The sequence below is a fragment of the Ranitomeya imitator genome, chromosome 8, assembly GCF_032444005.1.
Source record: "Ranitomeya imitator isolate aRanImi1 chromosome 8, aRanImi1.pri, whole genome shotgun sequence".
Lineage (NCBI taxonomy): Eukaryota > Metazoa > Chordata > Amphibia > Anura > Dendrobatidae > Ranitomeya > Ranitomeya imitator.
The window spans coordinates 48,882,221-48,903,506 of NC_091289.1; the positions used below are offsets into that span (position 1 = coordinate 48,882,221).

General features: G+C 44.2%; 1 protein-coding gene across 1 annotated transcript in view; it reads right to left on the reverse strand.

The window, feature by feature from the left end:
* The window catches only part of LOC138647684 (scm-like with four MBT domains protein 1), a 150,643-nt gene extending 129,869 nt beyond the window's left edge, over positions 1–20,774 (reverse strand). Inside the window, exon 1 of the mRNA XM_069736878.1 lies at positions 20,670–20,774. The gene's annotated coding sequence lies outside the window, so the exon portion shown is untranslated. The remainder of the gene's footprint in view (positions 1–20,669) is intronic.
* Positions 20,775–21,286: the final 512 nt, after the last annotated feature.

Genomic DNA, 21,286 nt, shown 5'->3' on the forward strand with positions numbered 1-21,286 from the left:
TTTGGCTCTTAAAATTCTGGCTTTAGCAGCCATGCCGCCACGTTCAACCTGTGAAGGTCCGGATGCATTAGGGGACCTTGGTGAAGGAGGTCGACTTTTTGAGGTAGAAGGTAGGGACCTTCCAGAGCCATGTCAATCAAGGCACTTTACCAACTCCTCCTGGGCCACAGTGGGGCGATTAAGATTGTGGTAACTCGGTCTGTCCTGATCTTTTGTAGTGTATTTGCCAGCATAGGGATGGGTGGAAATGCCCAAAGTGCTCTTCTGGATGAGTTGGAGAGGACGGCAGCTTTTGCGGCTACTCAGACAGACTCAGCCGAGGCGTTGACTAGGAACCCAGTTGCTTTCTGTAGCAGGGGTAGTGAGTCTAAAATTTCCTCTCTTGGGGTGCCCTGTGTCAAGTGATCCTCAAGTTTGCGTAACCAGACGAACAGGGATCTGGCCACGCAAGTGGAGGCTATGTTAGATTTTAGTAAATTTGTGGAGGTGTCCCAGGACTTTTTTAATAAGCTCTCTATCTTTCGATCCATCGGATCCTTGAGCTCGGAAGAGTCCTCAAAAGGGAAGGGCTGTTTTCTTAGTTACCCTGGACACCTGTACATCCACTTTTGAGGTTTCCCATAATGAGTTATTTCCATCTAAGGGAAACCGGTTCTTTAGCTCTGAGGGAATAGTAAGACCCTTTTCAGGGAGGCCCCATTCATGTAGAATTAAATTCTGGATATTCTTATGTACAGGAAAGCCCTTTTGATATTTGGGCTTTAGACCCTCAAACATTTTGTCCTGTACCATGAGTTTAATTTCCTCATCCTCCACCCCCATGGTGCCTCTTACTATACTGATTAGGCCACCCATATCCTCAGAATTAAAATAATTTTTTTTGTTCTCTGATTTAAAAGGTGGGGGTGGAAGTGGAGCCCTCATTTTCCCAAACATCCTCCGAACCCAAGTATTGAATCTCTTTTGAGTCTGAGTCGGATTCGGATTCTACTGGGGTCTTTTTCCTCTTTTTAGGAGGAGGTGGTTGAGGCACCGGAATCTGGGAGAAGGTAGCCATGGAAGAGTGGACCTCTTCTTTAATGAGGGATCTGATGCTATCCATAAGAGAGGGCTGCTCAGCGCGTAGAATCTCATCTGTACAGGATTGGCAGAGTTTCTTCCCATATGAAGATGGGAGTCTGGCTGCACACACTTTACATGTCCGGCTTGTCCTTCTAGGGTCAGAGAGCTTTTCTCCCTATAAGAGAGAGAAAGGGTTTAAGCCGCTTAGGAATATTATATATAATATATCAGGGGTGTCAAACTGCATTCCTCGAGGGCCGCAAACCATACGTGTTTTCAAGATTTCCATAGCTTTGCACAAGGTGCTGTAATCATTATGTGTGAAGGTGATTAAATTATCACCTGTGCAGTACAAGGAAATCCTGAAAACATGACCTGTTTGCAGCTCTTGAGGATTGCAGTTTGACACCTTTGTAATATATTATATATAAGGAGGCGCAGGAGGGGAGGGAAGGTCGAGTCCCACAGAAGCGAGGAGACGGGAGCAGCGTCAGAGGAGGGGAGTCCGACCCCTCAGCTGCCCAGCTTCTTTAGGTATGTGTGGAGCTCCAATCGCCGGCCACGGCAGCCCCTTCAGATCCTCTTCATGCCCAACAGGGGACAGGAAAACACTGGTGGTTGCAGTAAGGGGAGGGGTATATAACCTCTTTGTGTTCTTGTCCCCTATTAGGGCGGGGAAGACAACCTCCGAAGTAGCGGTCATGGAAGGTAACTAGAGAAATGCAGCGCTTCTTTCCAGACGGCAGCAGGTCTCTGCAAGGAAGATTTCACCAATAGAATGTATTGGACGCAGTGAATCCGCACAATTCAGTGAACACATGCGGATTCACCTGCGTTCAGCCACCCATGTGCTGCGTCCAAAGCGCTGCTAATTACGGATCTTGTGCACCCGGCCTAACTGAATGACATTGTTGCGAGTGTAATGCCATTTTTTTCTCACATTGCACTCACCGATTTTATATGCAGACTAAATGGTGGCCCGATTCTAACGCATCGGGTATTCTAGAATATGTATTTATGTATGTACTAGATGGTGGCCCGATTCTAACGCATCGGGTATTCTAGAATATGCACGTACACGTAGTATATTGCCCAGACACGTAGTATATTGCCCAGACACGTAGTATATTGCCCAGCACAGAGCCACGTAGTATAGAGAGTTAAAAAAAATAAATAAACATATTCTCACCTATAGCCCATTGAAGTCCTGCTATACTGACCATCCGCCGCCTTTCTCGCTCCTCGCCACGCTCCCGGGATCGCTTCATTGCAAGTGGCAGCTTGCGGTCCCGTCCCAGGGCTGGTGTGAGCAGGACCAATGATGATGTCACGGTCACATGACCGTGACGTCACGGCAGGTCCTTGTCACACACCAGCCCTGGGACGGGACCGGAAGCTGCCACTGGCAATGGAGCGGTCCTGGGAGCGTGGCGACTGGAGCGGGAAAGGCGGCGGAGGGTGAGTATAGCAGGTTTTTTTTTTTATTATTATTTTTAACATGACATTTTTACTATTGATGCTGCATAGGCAGCATCAATAGTAAATAGTTGGGGACACAAGGTTAATAGCAGCGGTAACGGAGTGCGTTACACCGCGGGCCGCTACAGCTGCCATTAACCCTGTGTGAGCGGTGAGTGGAGAGGATTACGGAGCGGGCGCTGGGCAGTGAGTGCAGGGGAGTAGGGGAGGGACTAATCGGACTGTGGCCGTCGCTGATTGGTCCCGGCAGCCATGACAGGCAGCTGCCGAGACCAATCAATCAGCGAACGAATAACCGTGACAGAAGGACAGACAGACGGAAGTACCCCTTAGACAATTATGTATATAGATATAGCAGCCACATAGTATAGCACAGGCCACGTAGTATATAGGAGCCATGTAGTATATAGCAGACAAATACTACGTGGCCTGTGCTATATACTTTGTGGCTGCTATATACATATATATTGTAGAATACCCGATGCGTTAATACAGGGCACGCAATACATAACAGTGGCCACACAGTATATAACACTGCCCACATAGTATATAGCAGCCACGCGGTATATAACACAGCCCACATAGTATACAGCAGTATGGGCACCATATCCCTGTTAAAAATAATTAAAATAAAAAAAAAAAATAGTTAAATACTCACCCCTGGGATCCAGCGAAGCTCTGGCGATACGCGCACAGCTGCCGCCATCTTCCATTCACAGGATGCATTGCGAAATTACCCAGATGACTTAGCGGTCTCGCAAGACTGCTAAGTCTTCTGGGTAATTTCGCAAGGCATTGCCGGGAACGGAAGATGGCAGCAGGCGCGAGCGGCTCGGCGGACTACGAAGGGTGAGGATAGCAGGTTTTTTTTTATTATTATTATTTTTAACATTACATTTTTTTTTTTACTATTGATGCCGCATAGGCAGCATCAATAGTAAAAAGTTGTGGGCACACAGGGTTAGGCCGGCGTCATACTCAGCGAATTAAAATACGGTCCGTTATTTACGGCCGTAATACGCAGGAAAGTCCCCAAAAATAGTGATCCGTATGTCAATCATACAGCGCTAGATAGCAGAAAAGCCGGTAATTCAATTGCCGGCTTTTCGCTAGAACACCGCTGCTTATTTCTCGCAAGTCACACTGTTGGTCCGTGTGTAATCCGTATTTTTCTAGCCCCCATAGACTTTCATTGGCGTATTTTTGGCGCAATACGGTGACAAACGCAGCATGCTGCGATTTTCTACGACCGTAGAACACCGTATAATACGGATCAGTAAAATACAGCAGATAGGAGCTGGGCCATAGAGAATCATTGTACCGTATCCAATCCTTATTTTGTGCACCTCTCATACGTTTGTAAACCTCGCTAGTGTGACGCCGGCCTTAATAGCAGCGGTTAGAGTGCGTTACCCGTGGCATACCGCTGGCATTAACCATGTGTGAGCGGTGACTGGAGGGGAGTATGCGGGCGCCAGGCACTGACTGCGGGGAGTAAGGAGCGGCCATTTTCTTCCGGACTGTGCCCGTCGCTGATTGGTCGTGGCTGTTTTTCCACGACCAATCAGTGACTTGGATTTCCATGACAGACAGAGGCCGCGACCAATGAATATCCGTGACAGACAGGCATAAGTGACCCTTAGACAATTATATAGTAGATGTGAGCGAACCCTAAAGCTATAGCACTACAGTAGGAGAAAAACTAAGTGAAGTGAAAAATTTATGAAATTTACTTCAACTGTACACACACAAGTAATATTACAGCTCTAAAACCACAACAGAAACTGTATTAAGAAAAAAAAAAAAAAATCTAAAAGGCAAAATGGTCCACAAGGTATTTAAAAAAAAAAAAAAAAAAGGGAAACAATATACAATAAATATTTATAATCCAATTCTTTCTATTTTTGTCTGCCTAAGGGGACAGGGATCTAAAGAGTGCTTATAAAATACAATAATAGTTGGAATAACAATACATTATATATAGTGCAAGGTAAGACGTGAAGTCACCCATCTGGCCGCTTTTATTTTTTACTTTTCAAAAGTCTTCTGAGAAATGGAAGATGAAATTTATTGCACTTTTTCCTGGAATTTTTTTGTTTCCTCCTACTATCAGTTTCATTTTCTCTTTATATTAGCCAACATCCACACCATCAGAAATTTTGAATTTTATATCAGCATTTGTAAGCCAAAACAAGGAGGGGGGGGGATAATACAGGAGTGGTGATGTATTTCTATAATACTTCTCCTCTGATTGCTCCTCACCTAGTTTCTGCTAACAAATACTGATAGTCGGAACATGGCTTTAAAGGTAAGAGATAGATAGATAGATAGATAGATAGCCTTGTGCAGGCATGTACTACAGAGGACAGAGAATGAACTTCAATCCAATATTGCAGCCAGCATGCAGCCAGCGGGTAAGGAAAGGGTGAATCAAAAACCCCGCCTCCATGGCTGAAGATTGTTCCCTCCAAATTCAGGTGAGTGTCCCTTTAAGTCCCATGCTGTCCATTTCCTTGTGATCCTCCTTTAGGTGGTTCTACTCCTTTATTGCAGTCCAGCTGTGTTTAATTAAACTGACAGGACTTGATTTGGAAAGGCACACACCTGATTATATATAAGACCTCACAGCTCACAGTGCATGTCAGACCAAATGAGAATCATGAGGTCAAAGGAACTGGCCAAGGAGCTCAGAGACACAATTGTGGCAAGACACAGATCTGGCCAAGTTACAAACGAATTTCTGCAGTACTTAAGGTTACTAAGAGCACAGTGGCCTCCATGATCCTTAAATGGAAGAAGTTTGGGACAACCAGAAGTCTTCGTAGACCTGGACGTCCAGCCAAACTGAGCAATCGTTGGAGAAGAGCCTTGGTGAGAGACTTAAAGAAGAAACCCAAGATCACTGTGACTAAGCTCCAGAGATGCAGTAGGGAGATGGGAGAAAGTTCCACAAAGTCAACTATCACTGCAGCCCTCCACCTTTATGGCAGAGTGGCCCAACGGAAGCCTCTCCTCAGTGCAAGACATATAAAAGCCTGCATAGAGTTTGCTAAAAAAAATACATGAAGGACTGCAAGACTATGAGAAATAAGATTCTCAGGTCTGATGAGACGAAGAAAGACTTTTTTAGTGATAATTCTAAGAGGTATGTGTGGAGAAAACCAGGCACTGCTCATCACCTGCCCAATACAATCCCAACAGTGAAACATGGTGGCGGCAGCATCATGCTATGGGGTGTTTTTCAGCTGCAGGGACAGGACGACTGGTTATCATTGAAGGAAACATGAATGCGGCCAAGTACAGAAATATCCTGGATGAAAACCTTTTCCAGAGTGCTCTGGACCTCAGACTTGGCCAAAGGTTCACCTTCCAACAAGACAATGACCCCAAGCACACAGCTAAAATAACAATGGAGTGGCTTCAGAACAACTATGCAACCATTCTTGACTGGCCCAGCAAGATCCCTGACCTAAACCCAATTGAGCATCTCTGGAGAGACCTGAAAATGGCTGTCCACCAACGTTCACCATCCAATCTGACGGAACTGGAAAGGATCTGCAAGGAAGAATGGCAGAGGGTCCCCAAATCCAGCTGTGAAAAACTTGTTACATCGTTCCCAAGAAGACTCATGGCTGTACTAGCTAAAAAGCGTGCTTCTACTCAATACTGAGCAAAGGGTTTGAATACTTATGACCATGTAACAATTCTGTTTTTCTTTAATAAATTTGCAAAAACTTCTACATTTTTTTTCCCCAGTCAAGATGGGATGCAGAGTGTACATTAATGAGAAAAAAACTAGGAGTTAGTCATACCGGTAACGGTATTTCCAGGAGTCCATCATGACAGCACCACAGGAGGTTGCTCTTCATATCCTTGATAGGGACAGGAACACAGAAGAGGTTAAATAGCCCCTCCCCACCTCCACCCTTCAGTGATTTTACAAAGTACCACATCAGGATGGATACAACACAATTTTATTGAACTTCCTCTCTATACATGTTCATATCACACAGAAGACAGTAGTTCAAGGGAGGGCAAATAATGGGCGCTGTCATGATGGACTCCTGGAAATACCGTTACCGGTATGACTAACTCCTAGTTTCCAGGTCGTCCCTCATGACAGCACCACAGGAGAAATACCAAATAACTCCTATTAGGGCGGGATTACAACTTGGAGGACTTTTCTCCCAAAGCTAGTCTGTTGCTTTGAAAGAACGTCCAGTTTGTAGTGCTTGCAAAAGGTATTTGAGCTAGACCAAGTTGCCGCCCGGCAAATTTGGTCCATGGATGCACCCGCACTCTCTGCCCATGAAGCAGATACTGCTCTCAGTGAGTGGGCTTTTAGGTGATCTGGAGGAGATTCACCGGCTGAAGTATACGCAGCGCAAATGCCTCTATTCTTCCCAGACATCTGGATAAAGAGGTTAGAGTCAATTCTCCAGCTGTCTGTAAGTTTTAGATACTGCAATACTGTTCTCTTAACATCCAGGGAATGAAGAAAACGTTCTTTTTCGTTATTGTAGTTCTGACAGAACGTAGGTAAAACTATTTCCTGGTTTCTGTGAAAGTCCGTCACAACTTTTGGAAGAAATGAGGGATCCAACTTTAAAACGATGCAACCTTCCTGTATCTTTAAGTATGGATCTGTTATGGACAGGGCTTGAATTTCGCCTATTCGCCTTGCTGACGTTATTGCGACAAGGAAAACAGTCTTGAATGTCACAGACTTTAGGTCTGCCTGATCAAGTGGCTCGTATGGAGCTTTTCATAGCTCATTTAGTACCAAAGTGAGGTTCCATGAGGGTACTGAGCTTCGTATTGTTGGTCTGATACATCAAAGCTACACAACGTATCTCATTATCCAGGGATGATTCGCTAGTGGATAATCATAAAAGGCAGTTAAAGCTGAGATTTGTACTTTTAGCGTACTAGGTCTCAAGCCCATATCAAAACCTGTTTGGAGAAAATTTAGTATTTGAGGAATATCTGGTTGTTGGAGAACGGATATTGGAGTATTGGTCTGCGCACAAAATTTCTTCCAAATCTTCTGGTATATAGCCGAGGTCACCGACTTTCTACTTTTTTTCATGGTTGAGATAACTGACTCAGACAGTCCTTTTGATCTCAAGATCTCCCTTTCAAGATCCACGCTGAGAGTTGTAGCATCTTTAGATTTTGATGGACCAGTGGTCCCTGTATTAGAAGATCCCGTCTCAGTGGTAGTAACACTGGGTCTTCCACCGCCATCCACTTCAGCAGAGGAATCCAGCTCCTCTTGGGCCAATATGGCACTATTAGGATTACTACGGCTAGACTTTCCTGAATTTTTCTCAAAACTCTGGGAATTAGGGCTAGTGGAGGGAACGCGTATGCGAGTTCCATATCCCAATGTTGAGCCAATGCATCTATGCCAGTTGGATTGTCTCTTGGATTTAACGAAAAGAATTCTTTCGTTTTTGTATTGCCCCTTGAGGCGAATAAATCTATTTGTGGGGTGCCCCACTGTTGAATTAGCTGAGTAAAGATTTCTTCATTTAGAGACCATTCTGACGGTTGTACCTTCTCTCTGCTGAGAAAGTCAGCTATTTGGTTCTGTGAACCTTTTAGATGTACTGCTGTGATGGACTTCACGGTATCTTCCGCCCAGGAGAATATTGTTTCTGCTAGTGTTTGAAGTGGACGGTGCCTTGGTCCTCCCTGATGTAGGAGAAAAGCTACCGTGGTCGAGTTGTCTGAAGATTCGGATGTGGTGTCCCTGAATCTCGTGTTGGCACCTCTTTAGTGCTTCCCAGACCGCTCTGAGTTCCCTGTAATTGGAAGAACTGTCGCGTACCGACGGTGGCCATGTCCCCTGAAGGTATCGACCTTCTATGTGGGCTCCCCAGCCCCTTGAGCTTGCATCGGTGGTTATGTTTATGCATGGAGACATTTTCCATGGTTTTCCTCTTTTGAGGTTTTTTATGTCGATCCACCATGAGAGGGACTGCTTTACCTCGCTGGGTAACCACATCCTGTTGTCTAATGAATCTTTTCTTCCGTTCCATACCGAAAGAACTTCCCTTTGAAGCGTTCTGGAGTGAAACTGGCTCCACTGTACACTGGGAATGCATGAGGTCATCAGACCTAGAATCCTCATAGCTTTCCTGATTGAAGTTCTTTTTTGATTGACCGCTGTTTTTGGTCTGGTAGGAAGGAGTATTCCAGTTCGGAATTTAGTAGTACTCCCAGAAATATCTTCCACGTCTCTGGTTCGAGACTCGACTTTTTTGTATTTATTACCCACCCCAGACGTTTCAGGAGTGACATGGTAATTTTTAAGGATTCCTCCATCTGCTGAGATGAATCTGCGATTAGCAACAGATCGTGCAGATATGGTGCGATGAGAACTTCCTTTTCTCTTAAGTAGGCCATGACCTCCGTCATGAGCTTCGTAAATATCCTTGGGGCAGAGGAGAGACCAAATGGTAGGCACTGAAACTGGAAATGAAGTATTTTCTTGTGGTTTCTTATTGCGAATCTGAGGAATTTTTGATCTGAGGGATGGATGGGAACATGATAGTATGCATGTTTGAGATCTATCGTGCACATTACCGAGTTCTTTTTTATTAGCGGTGTAATTGATTTGAGAGATTCCATCTTGAAGCGTTTGTACGCCACCCATTTGTTTAACGGTTTTAAGTTTATTATTGTCCGGTAATCTCCGTTGGTTTTTTTTTAATGGAGAACAGACTGGAGTAATGCCCCTGAAAATGTTGATGATGGGGTACCGGTATTATGACGTTTAATTCTAAGAGTTCCCGTATGTCTGTTAGCAGCCTTTGATGTACTGCTGATGACTCCGTCTGTGTTAAAGGGAACATGGCGAACAAAGGCGGCCATCTTCCTGGAGTTTGCATCTCGGCTTTGGGAAAATGGCCGCCGCGATCTCTAATGCGCACGCGCGGCATCCCGCGGCCATTTTCCTGAAGCCCCGTGCAGCAGAGCACTCGATCTGCGCACGCGCGGCCCCAGGAAGATGGCCGCCCCCACCGACGAAAGGGATGACAGCGCAGACCGCGCGCTGCTTGTTCACCACTACGCCACCAACGTAAAGCTGAGGAAGAACCAGCGATGTCACCACGCCCTCCCGACCTGACCAGCCTGATTGACAGGCGAAAACGGCGACTTTGGTAAGTTATTTCTCAGCATAGGTGGGGAATCGGGGTACACTACATACACTATAGGAACACACAACGCAGGCCCTATTTAACAGTATTTATAGCTCAATCTCAAAAAACGGGGTGACAGGTTCCCTTTAAGCAGAATCTCTTGGGGGGGTAGATGAGTAAACGCTATCTTGTAACCCTGTGCAACTGTCTGTAGAATCCACTGATTCTGAGTTATGTTCTGCCATCCTTCTTGAAAGTATTGTAGTCTCCTGTTGTGAATTCTGTGGCAGAGTTCACTCCTGTGGTCACAAGTGGTACTTCGGCTGATTCTCTCTGGGATCTTCCGTTTGTGGAGGAAAGTGGTACTGCAGCTTCTGAGTTTCCTCCCTCAGGTGATCTGGTGAGCTCGTTAGCTTCTTCTCTACTTAACTCCACCTGATGCTTTGATCTATGCTTCCTGTCAATGTTCCAGTGTAGGACTTGCTTTTTCCCTAGATCATTCCTGTGGCCTGCTGCTCTGCAAAGCTAAGTTTTGCTTTTGTTATTTTGTTGCTATTTTTCTGTCCAGCTTGCTTTATTGGTTTTTCTCGCCTGCTGGAAGCTCTGAGACGCAGAGGGACCACCTCCGTACCGTTAGTCGGTGCGGAGGGTCTTTTTGTCCCCTCTGCGTGGTTATTTATAGGTTTTTGTGCTGACCGCAAAGTTATCTTCCCTATCCTCGTTCTGTTCAGCTAGTCGGGCCTCACTTTGCTAAATCTGTTTCATCTCTATGTTTGTGTTTTCATCTTACTCACAGTCATATGTGGGGGGCTGCCTTTTCCTTTGGGGAATTTCTCTGAGGCAAGGTAGGCTTTATTTTTCTATCTTCAGGACTAGCTAGTTTCTCAGGCTGTGACGAGGCGCCTAGGTTCTGGTCAGGAGCGCTCCACGGCTACCTTTAGTGTGGTTTGATAGGAGTAGGGATTGCGGTCTGCAGAGTTCCCACGTCTCAGAGCTCGTTCTATTATTTTGGGTTATTGTCAGATCACTGTATGTGCTCTGACCTCCATGTCCATTGTGATTCTGAATTGCCTTTCATAACAGTCTCCCTCCTATATTGTTGGCGTCATTGTTTACTGGGTCCTGTTGATTGGTCTCGAAAGGAACCTCTTCCTCTGCCCCCTTTAGGGTAGCTCCACCTGCCGGACTTCCCTTTTCCTCTGTAGTCCTGTCTTGGGTGGGAGCGAGTTTTTCGGAAGAATTGTGGTTTCTTTGGCTTCTCCTCAGGGAAGCCTTTTTTCTTATCGGACGCTTTCTCAAGTAGCTCGTCAAGGACTGGACCAAAGACGTGAGATCCTGAGAATGGAATTGAACACAGCTTGTTCTTGGATTGGGTATCTCCCGTCCACGATCTCAGCCATAGGGCCCTTCTTGCTGCGTTTGACAGCGCATTATTCCGGGCAGCAAAACGTACGGATTCCGCTGAAGCATCTGCCATGAAATCAGTCGCCATCTTTAAAACTGAAAAGGATTTAAGGATTTCTTCTCTTGGAGTTCTGTTTTTAATATGACTCTCCAGCTCGTCCACTCAAAGACTCATGGACCTTGCTACAGAGGTAGCCGCTATATTCGTTTTCATAATGGCGGCTGACTACTCCCAGGCTTTCTTAAGAAGATCTTCTGACCTCTTATCCATTGGGTCTTTCAACCCTGACGAGTCCTCAAAAGGAATAGCCGTTTTCCTTGTGACTTTGGCCACAGGAATGTCAATCTTTGGAACCGATTCCCAGACCTTAGTTTCTTCCGGGTCAAAGGGAAGACGGTATTTGAAGTCTCTCGGGACTACTAATTTTTTTCCCACGTCTTCCCACTCTTCAATTATCATCGCAGTTATGTGATTGTTGACCGGAAAAACTCTATTCCTGCGAGTTCTCAGGCCCCCAAACATCTTGTCTTGAACCGATAGAGGCTCAGACGAGTCTTCTATTTTCATAGTGCTTCTTACTGCTTTTAGCAGTATATCCGTATTTTCGGATGAGAACAAGTATTTCTTCCGTTCTTCTGGAAGCACAGTCAATGTGTTATCCTCTTCATCCGAGCCCAGATCGGAATAACCTGAGACCTCTCCTTCCTCGGAACTCACATCTATATCCCATCTAGGCCTTTTAGGCCGCGGAGACTGGGGTGGCACCATTGTAAACACCGTAGCTTGGACTTCGTCCCTAATCATAGATTTGATATTATCTAACAGTGAAGCCTGTTAGTCTTTAAGAAGTTTAGCGATGCATTTTTCGCATAATTTCTTTTTATAGCCCTCTGGGAGTTTGGTGGTGCATAATGGGCATCTAATAGTCCTTTTTTTAGTAGTTGACCTCTCGGGAATGTCCTTATCCTGAAAATGTAAAGGAGATCCCTGTAGGTACGGAACTAAAGTTTTGTAATGCATCCCATACCACGTACTAGTCACGTGGTCCGTGTGTAGCTCTGAGGATTGGACGTCTGGGCGAGTAGCACCTTCCATGTTACTGGGTCAAGTGTGCTGTCAGATGTCAGTCATTAAGTAGTCTGTCTTACCCAGCTTCAAGACATCTGATTCGTCCTCCTTCCGAGCTCAGCTGCTGGCCTCCACGGTGATTTCAGGTTCCCAGCTGTACTGCGCATGCGTCATCTGGAACGCACGCTGACCAGCCTGGGACCTAGATTCCGGCGCATAATCCAGACATTGTTCCGGCTCTGATTTCCCCCTGCAGCTCCCAGGCGCACCCGGAAACAATCGGCGCCGCCGACCCCCGGAATCCGGCCACGCCCCCCAGAAGTCGTCACCCCTGACTGGAGCGCCGGACCGGAAGTCAGGGGAGCGATGCCAGCACCGGCCGCACGTGGAGCCTGAGGGAGCGCCGGACACCGCCGCCGCAGCTGCTGCCTCAGCGCCCCTTTTGTGAGGGGATGGGGCAGCCCATGGGAGCACACAGCTCTACCTAGTCGCGGAGGGACCTCCATCGGTATCCTGCGACTTGGGGAGTCGCCAGACTCTCGCGGCCAGAGCCCCCTCCAGGAGGATGGGACCGCACTCAGGAGCTCCTGCTCTACCGAGACCTGACCTTGAATCAGGTAAAAAGAAAAATCCAATCTTCTGTAGATCTCTCTCCTGCGTCTGTCCCTGATAGGGACAGGAAAAACACTGAAGGGTGGAGGTGGGGAGGGGCTATTTAACCTCTTCTGTATTCCTGTCCCTATCAAGGATATGAAGAGCAACCTCCTGTGGTGCTGTCATGAGGGACGACCTGGAAATGAACTTTTTTTGAATTTACCAAATGGCTGCAATGAAACAAAGAGTGAAAAATATAAAGGGATCTGAATACTTTCCGTACCCACTGTACAGTATATGGTTTGTTTTTTTTTTGTCTTATTGGAAAGGGGGGTTTGTGGACCACATGTTGCAAAAGAGTAGACATGTAAACAGACTGTGTGTTGTCTATAAAAATAAATAAACCTGACAGCACAGACGTTGTAAAAAAAAAAAAAAAAAAACCTAGAGGTTGTGTGCCCATGATAGGCTTTCAGTGCATTTTTTGGACGCTGCGAAAACTTCTCTCAGTTGGATCTATTCTGCCTGAGGCTCAAAAGCTGCAGGTGTGTATGAAAACAAAACAAAAACAAAGTTCTAGGTATTGTTAAGCTAAAGTAAAAAACCATAAGGCCGGCTTCACACTCAGCGTATGAAAATACGGTCCGTATATTACGGCCGTAATACGCTGAAATGTCCCGAAAATAGTGGTCCGTAGCTCCTCCGTAGGCAGGGTGTGTCAGCGTTTTTTGCGCATGGCATCCTCCGTATGTAATCCGTATGGCATCCGTACTGCGTGGTTTTCTCGCAGGCTTGCAAAACCAACATACCGCTATAGAAATGATCCATGTGTCCCAAAAAGAAAAAAAAATATATATATATATATATATATATATATATATATATATATATATATATATATATATATATATATATATATATATATATATATATATATATATATATATATATATCTCATTAGACACATATATGTATATATATTAATATTTATTCCAGCGCTATACAGCTTGAAAGCCGGTAATTCAATTACCGGCTTTTTCTTTCTCCTTCCTAAAACCCGACATGATTTGAGACATGGTTTACATACAGTAAACCATGTCTTCTCTCCATTTTTTTTGCAGATTCCACACTACTAATGTCAGTAGAGTGTATCTGCAAAATTTGGCCGCTCTAGCTCTTAAAATAAAGGGTTAAATGGCGGAAAAAATTGGCGTGGGCTCCCGCGCAATTTTCTCCGCCAGAGTAGTAAAGCCAGTGACTGAGGGCAGATATTAATAGCCTGGAGAGGGTCCACGGTTATTGGCCCCCCCCTGGCTAAAAACACCTGCCCCCAGCCACCCCAGAACAGGCACATCTGGAAGATGCGCCTATTCTGGCACTTGGCCACTCTCTTCCCATTCCCGTGTAGCGGTGGGATATGGGGTAATGAAGGGTTAATGCCACCTTGCTATTGTAAGGTGACATTAAGCCTAATTAATAATGGAGAGGCGTCAGTTATGACACCTATCCATTATTAATCCAATTGAATGAAAGGGTTAAATAAAACACAAACACATTATTTAAAATTATTTTAATGAAATAAAAACAATGGTTGTTGGAGTATTTTATTCTACGCCCAATCCAATCACTGAAGACCCTCGTTCTGTGAAAGAAAAAACATAATAAACCAACAATATACTTACCCTCCGCAGATCTGTAACGTCCAACGATGTAAATCCTTCTGAAGGGGTTAAAACATTTTGCAGCAAGGAGCTTTGCTAATGCAGGCTGCTCCTCGCTGCAAAACCCCGGGGAATGAGTCTAAATATAGATCAATGAGCTATATTTAGCTTCATTTGCGGTGAGGCGCCCTCTGCTGGATGTTCATAGATCGTGGGAAATTTCCTAGAAAGCTCCCAGGCTTTCTAGGCAAGTTCCCACGATCTATAAACAGCCAGCAGAGGGCGCCTCACCGCAAATGAAGCTAAATATAGCTCATTGATCTATATTTAGACTCATTCCCCGGGGTTTTGCAGCGAGGAGCAGCCTGCATTAGCGGAACTCCTTGCTGCAAAATGTTTTAACCCCTTCAGAAGGATTTACATCGTTGGACGTTACAGATCTGCGGAGGGTAAGTATATTGTTGGTTTATTATGTTTTTTCTTTCACAGAACGAGGGTCTTCAGTGATTGGATTGGGCGTAGAATAAAATACTCCAACAACCATTGTTTTTATTTCATTAAAATAATTTTAAATAATGTGTTTGTGTTTTATTTAACCCTTTCATTCAATTGGATTAATAATGGATAGGTGTCATAATTGACGCCTCTCCATTATTAATTAGGCTTAATGTCACCTTACAATAGCAAGGTGGCATTAACCCTTCATTACCCCATATCCCACCGCTACACGGGAATGGGAAGAGAGTGGCCAAGTGCCAGAATAGGCGCATCTTCCAGATGTGCCTTTTCTGGGGTGGCTGGGGGCAGATATTTTTAGCCAGGGGGGGGCCAATAACCGTGGACCCTCTCCAGGCTATTAATATCTGCCCTCAGTCACTGGCTTTACTACTCTGGCGGAGAAAATTGCGCGGGAGCCCACGCCAATTTTTTCCACCATTTAACCCTTTATTTTAAGAGCTAGAACGGCCAAATTTTGCAGATACACTCTACTGACATTAGTAGTGTGGAATCTGCAAAAAAAATGGAGAGAAGACATGGTTTACTGTATGTAAACCATGTCTCAAATCATGTCGGGTTTTAGGAAGGAGAAAGAAAAAGCCGGTAATTGAATTACCGGCTTTCAAGCTGTATAGCGCTGGAAAAAATATTAATATATATACATATATGTGTCTCACTGACATATATATATATATATATATATATATATATATATATACCTATTCTATGTGTACACATTTATTCTACCTATTGGACTGTAAGCTGTCAGTGTGATTTTACTGTACACCGCACTGAATTACCGGCTTTTCTCTCTAACAGCGCTGCGTATTTCTCGCAAGTCACACTGCTTGTCCGTGTGAAATCCGTATTTTTCACGCTTCCATAGACTTTCATTGGCGTATTTCTTGCGCAGTACGGTGACAAACGCAGCATGCTGCGATTTTGTACGGCCTTAGAAAGCCGTATAATACTGATCAGTAAAATACGGCAGATAGGAGCAGGGGCATAGAGAATAATTGTGCCGTATTTTTTGCGAGTTTTACGGACGTAGTTTCTGCGCTCTTACGTCCGTAAAACTCGCAAGTGTGAAGCCGGCCTAAGGGCTTGTACACAAAATGCAGCATTTTTATAGTGCCAGTAGGTGAAAGATTTCTGAAATCTCATACGCATGCTGCTTAACTTTTCCTTGTGGATGTGAACCCAAGTGTTTATCCAAATGTGCAGGGTGTCAGGTCTTTCAGCATTTTGCAACTTTTCAACCATTAAAATGAATGAGGGGAAAAAAAAAAAAAAAACACCACACCCATACTGTACGCCTTCATTTTCCTTGCCAATACTTTCCGCTGTAAATACTGAACACGTACACATACCCTATGGGTTTTTAACTTCATCCACATTCTACAGTTTTTTCGTGTGTTTTAACCATTATCTACCAATGTCCTTTTTTTCGGACGCCTAATCTTTAGCTTCTAGCAACTAAGATTTTATAATATTTATAATTAGGACCAATTTTTTGTGTTGTGTTGTAAAATGAATGTTTTAAAAATAGGAAATCATGTCATTGTCATTTTTAATTGAATATCGGGATGCCCTTTTCTGAAAAATCCATAATTGTAAAAATTTTAATTTGGCAAGTAATGGGTTAAATCCCCAATACGTCAATTTCTGCTGTAGAAATGCACAATTTACCCATTCATTTCAATGGGAACGTACAATCCTCTGGCTTTGGCATGGTTTTTGTTTTTCCGCAAAAATGCACATAAAGCATAAGGCTAGGGTCACAATGCGTTAGTGCAACCCGTTTAGCGCTAGCGGGTTGCGCTAACGCAATGTTTTTAATGTGGCCGCGTCCCGGGGTCGCGGTAACGTCCCCGCTCTCGCAGATCCCCGATCTGCGAGAGCGGGGAACGGACCGCGGGCGCGCCTCGGATGCTGCGAGCAGCGTCCGCGGCGCGCCAGGAAACACCGGCGCGTCGCTAGCGCGTGCCGAACATGGCACGCGCTAGTGCTGCGCGTTCCCATTGCCGTGAATGGGCGCGCTACGGCGTTAATTTCGCCGTGCAACGCTGTCCGTTAGCGCTTTCCCATTAACGCAATGGGAACCAAGCCTAAAAGTTTGCAAAGTATGGACAGATTTTAGATGAAGAAATCTTGCAGATGTCAATTTGGAGATCCACGCCAAATACGCAAAGTGTGAACCCTGATAACGTATATTCATATGCATTTTGATTTCCATAGGAGAAACCATCCAGTATAGTTTTGTAATAAAATCCATAGCTAAAACAAAAAAAACGGATTTCCTCTATGGATTTGTAGTTTACACTGATTCTGGTCCATACATGGATTTCACCACTTTTAATGAGGTTAATGTACACATGGCTACTTGAGGGACGTAACTTATTGAAATGGTTTTTACATCTATGGGGGAACAAAATCCAAGACCATAAGACAATAAGGATTTGCCACTGAACAGACAGGTGCAAGTCTGTGCGTTGTGTTTACATGGATTTTGGAGATGAAAATGTGTGCAACGAAAAAATTTCTATGTCCAGGTTTTTAATGCAGTTTTTCAAACCAAAGACAGAAATTGATCTAAAAGAAAAAGACACGTCAACTTTTCTTGAATCCACTTCTGCCTTTTGTATCCAAAAACTGCAACAAATACCTGAACGTGTGACCACAACCTAATGGTATGTGCACATCTTATTCAGGAGGGTGATCCCGTCAAGTCTTTAAATAACAAGATGCTTCAGAAAATATCGTCTTTAACTTTCCATGATGTGTCTTTTTTTTTTTGTGGGGGGGGGGGGGGGGAGACTTTTGTACTGACATTTTCCATGTTTTTTTTTTTATTTACGGTATCTATTTGTTTGTTTTTTACTTCATTCAACAAATAAGAAACTGCTAAGTGTGTGTCTACACTGCACAATTGCCAGAAACGATAAACGTACATATTAATCAGGCTGCCAATCACCCGATAAACGCAGGAATTATTAAGGATGATGCAGGTCAGAATCGCCTGATATTTTATTCTAAGGCTATGTGCACACGTTGCGGATTAGGCTTAGGAATTTCTGGTGCGGATTCTGCCTCTCCTGGCAGAAAACGCACCTGCGGTTCTGCAGCGTTTTTCTTGCAGATTTGCTGCGTTTTTTACCCCTGAGGTTTTCTATAATGGAATGGGTACAAAAACGCTGCAGATTCACAAAAAAGAGGTGACATGCTACTTCTTTTAAACCGCAGCATTTCCGCAGCGGATTTTCCACAAAGTGTGCACAGCATTTTTTTTTCTCATTGATTTACATTGTACTGTAAATCAATTGCGGATCTGCAGCGTTTCTGCACCTCAAAAACCGCTGCGGATCCGCAGAGAATCCGCAACGTGTGCACATACCCTAATTGCCCAAGTCTTCATATTGAATACTGCATGCAGATTGCCACTACAATTCGGATTTTAACATTGAAATTTCAATAAACGTGGAAGATTTTATAGCAGCGAGTGCTTGCGATTTTCTGGATCCGAGAGAATAGGGCCAATTATGAACATTTCACTCTGATCACACTCTTATCTGAGTGGGCTCAGATTTTCTCAGATGAGGAGGAAATGATGAAGGGGAATAAAAAAAAAAAAAAAACACTTTCACAATCCTCTTCATTCTATCAGTCTGTGAAAAATCAGAGTGCACTCAGATGTCATCCGAGTGCAGTTCGATGTTTTCCACTGACTCATTGACATCCTGCGAAATCGGGCATGTGTACGGCCCTATAGAATAACATTGCTCCTAGAACGATCCAGTGTTTTGTCGGATCCCACTCAGACTGAAAATACAGGTATGTACACCTGTCCTAAAATACACTAAGGAACCTGTTACTCTTTTAGAAACTAAGACAAAAAGCGTGTAACAGCTGCCACATTTTTATTTTGTTCTGAAGTTTATAAAAAAGTTCTTAAGATAAGTCTAGGGAAAGAGAAAAAAAAAAACACTAAGAGAAGGGGAAGGGAAAAAAATGTGGCCATATCTATAGAATGCCACTTTAAGGCTATGTGCACACGTCAGGATTTTTTCCTGACATAATCCTGAGAATTCTGCCAGAAATCTGCGTGCTTTTTTCGTGCGGATTTCTCACGGAATTTGCGCGTTTTTGGCGCTTTTTTTTTTATTTTCCGGAATGTCCTTTTTCATAGGAAATCCGCAAAAAATCCGCAAAAAGATAGAGCATGTCCGGATTTTTTGCGGTATGCATTTTTTTTGCGGAAAAAAACGCTAACATCTGCACAAAAAAATGCGGAATGCATTCTAAATGACAGGATGCATAATGTTAGCGTTTCTTTAGCGGATTTATAGCGTTTTTATGGTGAAATTCCGCAAAAAAAAAAAAACGCCAAAAATCCGGACGTGTGCACATACCCTAAATAAAAAATGCCAACGACTTTCAAAAATTCGATGAAAAATACCAATGGACCAAAATGCTTTGTATGTATCCATTTACATAGTTGGGTGTTGATTTAAAATTAACATTAGGCCATAGTATTTTTAGGGGCAAAAAAAAATTAAAAAAAACTACCAACGTATAGGCAGATAGAATCCATCTGACCAAAATTTCGGGCATCAAAACAAGCCTTTATGTGATATGTTTGTTATATAAAAAGTCAGTGCAAAATGCAGCGTCAATGATCTGAGACAAACCATAAACTACAAAACGATATTAATCTACAAATGATTCAGATATTGAAATTAACCAAATTTGTCACTACGTCTAATATTGAGAGACGTAAAATCCTCATCATCTTACAGTGCCGACAAAGTGGATGAGTTCAACTTAATTCCATCCACATGTGATTTTTTTTTTTTTTTTTTGGGGGGGGGTGTTACGGGGGTCCTGAAGTGGAAGCAGAATGTGACCTGTTGAGTCGTCAGCAGATAAGATTATTTGGATGTGCACCCTTTTGGTGCAGATTTCGCCCATTCATTTTAATGGGGGACCTTACATCTGCAGATTGAAAGGGTTATCCCGGCGATATTTTATAGCAGTCACGCAACATTTAAAAAAATAAAAAGGCGTAACCTTCAGATGCAGATTTCAGTTTAGAAATCAGCGCAGAAAATCTGCACCAAATAAATGTGAACTTATCGAGGGAAAAAAAAAAAAATCCTCGAAGAAAAGTAATGGATTTAAACTTAAAAAAAATAATAAAATATGATGAATGACAAAATTACCAAAAGGGAGGAGGAGGTCCATCCTAGAAGGGCACAGAATGGGTGAAATAATTTAAAAGGACCCCAATAACAGCCCCAGCCCCATTGTGTTGGGTGGACAGACCCCTATGTCCATTTTTTCACCCTTTACTTGCCAGGTGACAGGTCCCCCCCAATATGTGCCTGTCCCAGGACTCACGATGCATTCTGGCTGCTCACTTTGCATGAAGTTGTTGATCTCAATGTGTTTTTTTTTCCTTTATTTTTTTTCTTTGCTGTCATTTCTATCAGATCACAAAGTGTTGAGAGAGGGAGAGGGGTTAATTGGCGACCCCAGATAGCCGTATTATCCCCGGCTATCCTCGCACTGCTGAGGTGCAGCTGCCCCCTCCCCTGCTCACACATATACACAACATCCTCCTACAGGAATACATTGTCGCAAACTTGGGAAGCTCTTAAAAATGCCCAGAAGCCCCCAAAAGGGTGGAAAAGCCCCTCAGCAGCCAGCCCGGACTGCCCCCTGTCTGAGGAGACCCGTTGCTGAGCTTTTTCTTACCCGTGCGGACTTTTTCCCGGCAGATTTGCAGGGCCCGGTGCGCGGCTCCGTCCCCTCAGCTCCTCAGCCCCCACCGCTGCTGCTGCTCACTGCCTCATTCCAATATGGCCCAGAGGCCGCCACTGCGCATGCGCCCCGCTCTCCTCCTTCACTCTCTGCCGTCTTTAATTTTTTTTTTTTTTTTTTTTTTTTAGGGCATTTTTCGCTCTTCCTCCACCCACTTTTTTTTTTCCTCTTTAGCTTTATTTTGCCACTGTCCCCCCTCCTTCACCTCTCCTCCTCTCCCCGCTCTCGTTGTTCAGGGGTGTACTTTTGTTATTCTCTTATGATATGTCATGTAATAATAGTAAGGTGCCTTGGAAGTGTCTCTCAATCACAGGAAGTGCTCTAAATGGCCATTTTCTGCACAGGAGCCTTGATAAGAGACCAAAATAGAGATTTTGAGGGAAGGAACAATGTTGTGGACGGTGTTCACGTTAGTAACTTCGTGGTGTTATGATATTAATCGTCTGGAGATGGCGGGGGGATTCCTGGGGACCCCCATTTGGCCACTGAGGCAGGGTTACACTACAGGCAGAAGGCTGTTAGCACAGAAATGGGTGAAAACCCCATGGGGG